The 7204-nt window shown below is 39.9% G+C and overlaps 1 long non-coding RNA gene across 1 annotated transcript; it reads left to right on the top strand.

Moving 5' to 3' along the window:
* The first annotated feature begins 271 nt into the window (after nt 1-271).
* On the top strand, nt 272-6877 carry LOC129627685 (uncharacterized). The gene is made up of 2 exons (XR_008702658.1): nt 272-735; nt 6015-6877. It is a non-coding gene; the product is annotated as an uncharacterized LOC129627685 (long non-coding RNA).
* Nucleotides 6878-7204: the final 327 nt, after the last annotated feature.

Genomic DNA, 7204 nt, shown 5'->3' with positions numbered 1-7204 from the left:
ATTCTTTCCTTAACTAAAACCCACTACACCCTCACCCTATAGGAATGTAACTTTATTTGGGTGGCGTCTGTTTTAAGAATAATCACCCCTGGAGAAATAAGTGTCCTGGTTGACTGACCGCTGTCACAAGGAGAGGGTCGTAAATTGTCAGCAGGCCCCCTGGCCAGAAGATGATGTAACACCCCTAAGACCTCTGTATACATTTGTATGAAGCACCTGACTTTGATAAAAGTCAGGACTGCTGACCCCATGTGACTTTTGCATAACATCTCAGTGTATAAAAGTAGACCATGGAAAATAAAGAATTGGGATCAGTTCCTCGAAAGACTGGTCTCCCCATGTCTCTCTCTCTCTCTCACTCTGGTTGAGTCTCCATCTGGAGCGCGGAACCCACCATGCTTACTAATTATGCCTGGGCTTCTAAGATCCGACCGGGGAGGCCTCAGTGTCTCCTCTCCTTCGGGAGAACGGAAGGACGCCTGCGGCCTACGTAAGTGGTGCAAGCTTCTTGTCTTGAAGTTTTATTGGTCCCCCGCGTAAACCAAGCTACTCAGCCTCTTTTCTCCACTGAATTTTCCTACTGAGCTATCCTTATTCCATTACTCTTTATATCCTTAATTAACGTTTAATTAAGCAGTTGTTCCCTGACCCTCGCCTAGCCGTCTCTCCTTCGAATACCCTGGATCAGCTGGGGCTGGTCCCCGGCAGGTGGCGCCCGAGACAGGATATTCCAAGGTAAGCTCCCTGCAATTAGGGTAATCAGCTCTATTGCTCCCCCGTTCTCGGAACAACTGGGTCATCAGCCCTCTTGTTCCCCCACGGAGCAGTTTGGGTCATCAGCTCTACTGCTCCTCCCTCGGAACAGTTTGGGTCATCAGCCTTCTGTTCCCCCCCCGGGACAATCTGGGTCATCAGCCCAATTGTTCTTCCAGTTCGGGACGGCTAGGACCCCACTCAAGGGTGCCGCGGACCCCCCTGTAGGATAGACAGGGCGAGAGGAGTGGGAAGTGTTGAAAGTGTTGAAGAGTTAGAGAGAAAAAACGGTTTCTAAAAAGGCTGACAAGAAAGGCCTGATCTTTTGATAGCTAAAAGCAAAATTGTCTATTATACTTAACTTTCTGACATGGTTAACACTGAAACTAAGAATGGCAACTCTTTATACAAGTAATCTTGAAACTTAAAGAGGGTACTGTTAATTTAGATACTTGGGTGAAGGTAAAAAACCAACTAAAAACTTATCCTATAAATATGATTAAAAATGTTCTGGACCCTCGTCATGAGGCTGTGGGATAACCTATGGGAGAGGCTATCGCGGTGGATGATAGTGGGTCTCCACCTTCTGTGCAGATCATATTTTCTGCCATTGATGAGGAAAAGGAGGGAGACTGTGCTCTACCTCCCGAGGAGTGAGAGAGCTTACAGGACGCTGCGGCCGGGCGCCCTGGTGAGCCCCCTCTCCCTCTACACAAACCTTTAAAAATTTATCCAACAATTTCTGATTTAAGGCGACTACTCCACCTCCGCTTGCACCTCCCAGGGCCTAAGAATTCCCCAGTTTACATCCAAAGCCTCCCAGAGCATTGCCTAGGGTTGAACAAGATTAAAAGTTTTCTTTTAAACAAAGGAGCTTTTAAAGAATACACAATATACAGAGCCTGCTCCTTGCAAAAAACCCCCTCAGGGGGGCCTCACCCAAGCAAAAAAAAAAAAAAAAAAAGAGAAAAAGAAAAAAGTGAAAAAGAAAAAAGGAAAGAAAACAGAGAAAGATCTAAAGATAAAAAAAGAACTAAAGAGTGAAAAGGAGAGAGGAACGGAGAAATAAGGAATCAGGGAATGCAGCAAGATAGAAAAAGGAAGTTAGAAAAAGAGATACAGAGAGAAAGAGAGGGGGAGAGAGAGAAAGTAAGAAGGAAGAAGGGAGAATGAAAGAGGAAAACAAGAAGGAAATGATAAAAAGTAAAAGAGAAGAGAAGAGGAAGGAAAAAAGATAGAGTGAGGGAAAGAAAACTTGAGAAAGATTTAGAGAAGAAAGAAAAAAAAAAAAAAATCAGCAGAGGAGAGAGGAGAGGACTTACAGGACACTGTGGCCAGACGCCCTGGCGAGCTACCTCCCCCTCTGCGCAAACCTTTACAAAAACTTATCCACCACTTTCTGATTTGGGGCGATAGCCGCCGCCTCCGTTTGCACCTTCCAGGGCCCAAAAGTTCCCCACTTTGCCCCCAAAGCTTCTCAAAGTGTTGCCTAAGCCTGAAAAAGATAAAAAGTTTTTGAACAGTGGAGCTTTTAAAACAGACTGCATGCACAATATGCAAAGGTGCTCCTTGGAGAAAACCCCCTCAGGGGGGTCTCACCCAGGCTAAGAGAAAAGCAGAAAGGTAAGGGGATTTAGCAACAATATTAACCCTTGACAAGCCGGTTACTCCAATTCCAATGGGAGTGGCTGGCCCCCTACCTGAGGGCATTGTAGGACTTGTGCTAGGGCGTAGCTCGCTTTCTTTTCAAAAAATTTAGGTGGTGCACGGTGTAGTAGATTCTGATTATATTGAGAAATTAAAATTTTGACCCCACCGCCTACTAAAACTGTGCAAATTAATAAAGGTCAAACAGTAACACAGCTTTTGCTTTTACCTTAGTATCAGACAGGAAAAAACTTGACTTCTCAGGGTAGGAGCCACAGAGTATTTGGATTTAGTGATCTAGCTTTTTGGGTGCAGGAAATTACAGCTCCAAGGCCTTTAAAAGATCTTTTAATTCAAGAAAATAAAATGTCAGGGCTATTAGACACAAGAACAGACATCTCTTAACATTGCTGGAAAAAACTGGCCCAGTTCCTGGCCCACGTATACTACTGAAAATGAGTTGGTGAGATTAGAGAAAGTGGTATGCAGGGTGGGAATGCTGTAGAAAAAAAAGGTGAGGGAGAGTTTAAAACCTTGAGGAATAGTGAGTTCCCCATTGCTGGAAGTATTCAAGCAAAGATTAGATGGTTGCTTGTCACCTAAAAAGCTATAGACCAGATTTAGGTTACAAAATGATAACTGGAAAAGCTTATAAAGATGTTGTACAACACCTCTTTACTTGCTTCTCATATTTAAGTCTGCCAAAAGTTTTAAAAACTGCCCCTTTGAAGCGGAGAGATTGTTTACTAACTTTAAATGATTTCCAAAAATTATTAGGAGACATTAATTGGATACGCCCACATTTAAAACTGACTACTGCAGATTTAAAGCCTTTGTTTGATTACTTAAAAAGCGATCCTAATTCCAGTTCTAAGAAAAAGTTGACTAACGAGACAGAGACAGCTCTTGTTAAAGTAGATGAGACTTTAAATGATCAGTTAATTAGGATTAATAATACCAAAAGATGAGATTAAATTATTCTTGCCACAAAACATACACCTACAGGGTGCTTGTGACAAAAAGGCCCGTTGGTTCCATCTATCAGTGACCCCAAGAAAAATAGTTTTATCTTATCCCAGCTTGGTTGCACAATTAAGTATAAAAGGAGGAAAAAAGAAGTATGGAACTTTTTAGAAAAGAAGTAGCAAATATAGTAATTCCATTCAATAAGGATCAACTGCAAGTCTTTTACAAGATAGTGATCATTGGCAAGTTGCCCTGATAGATTTCAGGGGTCAAATTTTGTTTCATTTGCCCTCAAGCCCCCATAGTAGTTAAAAGTTCAAAGATGTTAGATTGGCAGTTTGAGGATACCTGTGGAACTTTCCAACCCTATGTAGTTCCTACGCTCCCCTTTACCCTATGGGGGAGGGACGTGCTGTCTCAAATAGGAGATACTCAGAGAAGGGTTTTCTCAATTTCTTAGTTATCAACAGGCGGGTACAATTAACAATACTATATATATTATTATTATAAATACATAATAGAAATATATTTGCCTAATTGCAGTTTGCCTAATTAGATATGGGTATACATAATTCTATTTATAGATCTATACTTAACTAATTTGTATATAAATTAAAATGTATACTATATATGCATATTATATATATACTGTATAATTAAATGTATATTGCAGTAATATAATGTGTGTGTGGCTGATATTAATTGGTATGGATTGATGCTGTGATGATATATGTTCTATATACTGTATAATTATATTATATATGTGTGACATATATTATTGCAGTACATTGGTTTGTGTTGGTATTAGCTGTGTACGTATTGTATTGCTTTAATATATATTAATTAATAATTATAAAGATTAATTCAAGTATATTGATTTATATATATTAGATGTCAATAAGTTTATACTTGTTGCCATATATAAATACATATATAAATACATTTTGCATTTAGGCATATTTATATACCAAAATGAGATAAGGAGTTTATACATTTGTTATTTAAATTTATACAGAGACCTAAACTAAACATTAGACCTAAATTAACATATCCCTAAATTTATGTTGTTAAAATGTAAATTTTAAAAATTTAAAAAATTAAATTGACAACTGCTTGACAATTCTTTTACCATGAAACCCCCATAGGTGTAATTGGGGTAGCCAGACAAAAAATTGGTTTTATGGCAAAACGGCCCCCCTAGAGTGGGTCCATCTTCCCGCTCAAACTAAAAAAGTAGTGGCTTCTTATCCAGGACTGATAGCTACTTTGATATTAAAAGAAAAAAGCGGAACATTAAATTATTTGGTAAAGAGACATCAGAAATTGTAATTCCATATAATAAGAAACAACTTGATGCTCTTCTAATGTTTGAAAATTGGCAGATTGCTATAGGAAACTATTTTGGTCAAATTTTTGCATCATTTACCTTCACATGTTTTGTTGAATTTTATATCCAGACATCCAGTTATTTTTCCTGTCAGATGTAAACAATCTCCTATTCCAAATGCCCAGATAGTTTTTACTGATGGGTCAGCAAATGGTAAAGCCTCCATAGTCACTAAAAATCACCAAAAGGTTTTAGAAACATGGGAAACTTCAGGTCAAAGAGCTGAAATAACAGCAGTCGTAGAGGCTTTTGCTATGTTTGCAGATGAGGAATTTAATCTTTACTCTGATTCTCAGTATATTGTCAGGTTGTTTCCACACATTGAAACAGCAGTTTTGCCTGAAAATAAAACTACCATATTTCATTTGTTAAGTAATTTACAGCAACAAATTTAGAAAAGAAAGAAAATATTTTTTATTGGACACATTTGGGCTCATTCCGGATTGCCCGGCCCTTTAAATGCCTTTAATGATTTGGCTGACTTGTTAACCAGAAATACAGTGGCTACTGTGATTGAGGAGGCCAGAGCCTCTCACTCACTTCATCATCAATATGCTACTGCTTTAAGATATCAATTCCAAATTCCCAGAGAAACTGCTAGGGAGATTGTGCGCTCTTGCTTACACTGCCCCACTGTTTATAATAGTTTACCTATGGGAGTTAATCCTTGCGGTCTCAAACCTAACGTACTCTGGCAAATGGATGTTAACTCATGTCTCTTCATTTGGAAAACTGTCCTTTGTTCATGTAACTGTAGATACCTTTTCTCACGTTATTATTGCAACTGCTCGTACAGGGGAAGTAGTTAAAGATGTGATACAACATCTCTTTACTTGTTTTTCATATTTGGGCCTGCCAAAAGCTCTAAAAAACTGACAACGCTCCTGCTTACACTTCTAAGTCTTTTCAGGAATTTTGTATAAAGTTTCAAATTAAACATAATACTGTCATCCCTTATAATCCCCAGGGACAGGCCATTGTTGAAAGAGCGCATCAAACATTAAAAATCCAAATTCAAAAACTAAAAGAAGGGGAGTTTAAGTATAGCTCTTCCCATCAAATCTCCCCATCAAACATGCTCTTTTCGTAATAAATATTCTAAATACTGATCTGGCTGGAACTACTGCAATGCTTCGTCATTGGTGCCTAGAGCAATTAAATGCAAAACCATTATTCAAATGGAAGGACCTCTTCTCAGGACAATGGGAGGGTCCTGACCCATTATTAACTAGTGGTCGAGGATGTGCTTGTATTTTTCCAGAGGACGCAGATTCACCAATTTGGGTTCCAGACAGGCCAGGTTCGAGGCACGCGCTTGCTCGCCCCGCCCACCAGGCAGCTCTCGCCTCCGCACTTCCAGCCTCGCCCTGCACCCTCCTCGCTGCACCCCACGACCTAGAGCAAAGAAGTTTGTGCAGCAAGTGAGGGCCAGAGAGGAGAGCGCACCCGCAAAGTGCCATCCAGACCAGCGCAGCGCCCGCCAGCAGGGGAGACAAGATAAACATCGAGATCCCAGCGAGACTGACAGGGCTGCTGCAGCGTGAACTCCAACCAAAAAATAATTCTACTTATTCTGTTTTAGCTTGTCTACCCTCGCCTTATGTTTTCCTTTTTACTAATGACTCCAACAAACTTAATGTATTCATGAATTATTCAGGTGGACCTAACGTGGTAACTTGTGAACAATGTATGCTTTCATCTTGTTTAAACCCTCAATGTAATGTTTGCTCCTTTGTGGTGTTACAATGCCCATCCTATCTTATGGTGCCTATATGATAGCTATGGTCTTGCCGTGTTACAGCAACTACAGGATTTAATGCGATCGCGATGGTTTGTGGGCCTACTTATTTTAGGAATATCAGCTTTAATAGCAGCAATTAGTTCTGTTACTGCGGCAGCAATATCATTGACTCAACAAGTGCATACTGCCCAATATGTTGATACTATGCAACACAGGAAGTTATAGATAGAAATTTAGAGATGAGAGTAGATGCCTTAGAAGAGGCAATAATGCATAGTGGCTCTGAGTTACAGGCTTTAAAGGTGAAGATGGCTTTGACATGCCACGCTGATTACAGGTGGATATGCGTGACATCTTTGAGGGTAAACGAGACAGATTATGAATGGGAAAAGATTAAAAATCATATCTCAGGTGTTTGAAATAGTTCTGATATTGGCCTGGACTTAGGGAAACTTCATAATCAAATACAGACCTTGTAACACTCTCGACTGGATTTTACCGCCGCTGGAGCAGCTAATGACTTTTTTCATACCTTCTCTAACTTTATTTCTGGAAAAAATATTCTGTCTAATATCCCTAGTTATGCTGTCGTTGGTGCTCAAATCCTACTTCTCATAAACATTCTTCCTTGTATTGTCAGGATTCTTCGGCAGAGCATTCGGAAGCTCTCGACTGAGCTGCATCTGGCTGTTTTAAGAAATAAAAAAGGG

The sequence above is a fragment of the Bubalus kerabau genome, chromosome 15, assembly GCF_029407905.1.
Source record: "Bubalus kerabau isolate K-KA32 ecotype Philippines breed swamp buffalo chromosome 15, PCC_UOA_SB_1v2, whole genome shotgun sequence".
Taxonomy (NCBI): domain Eukaryota; kingdom Metazoa; phylum Chordata; class Mammalia; order Artiodactyla; family Bovidae; genus Bubalus; species Bubalus kerabau.
Note: the sequence above shows the minus strand (reverse complement) of the source record. Positions and strands in the feature narration are given on the sequence as shown.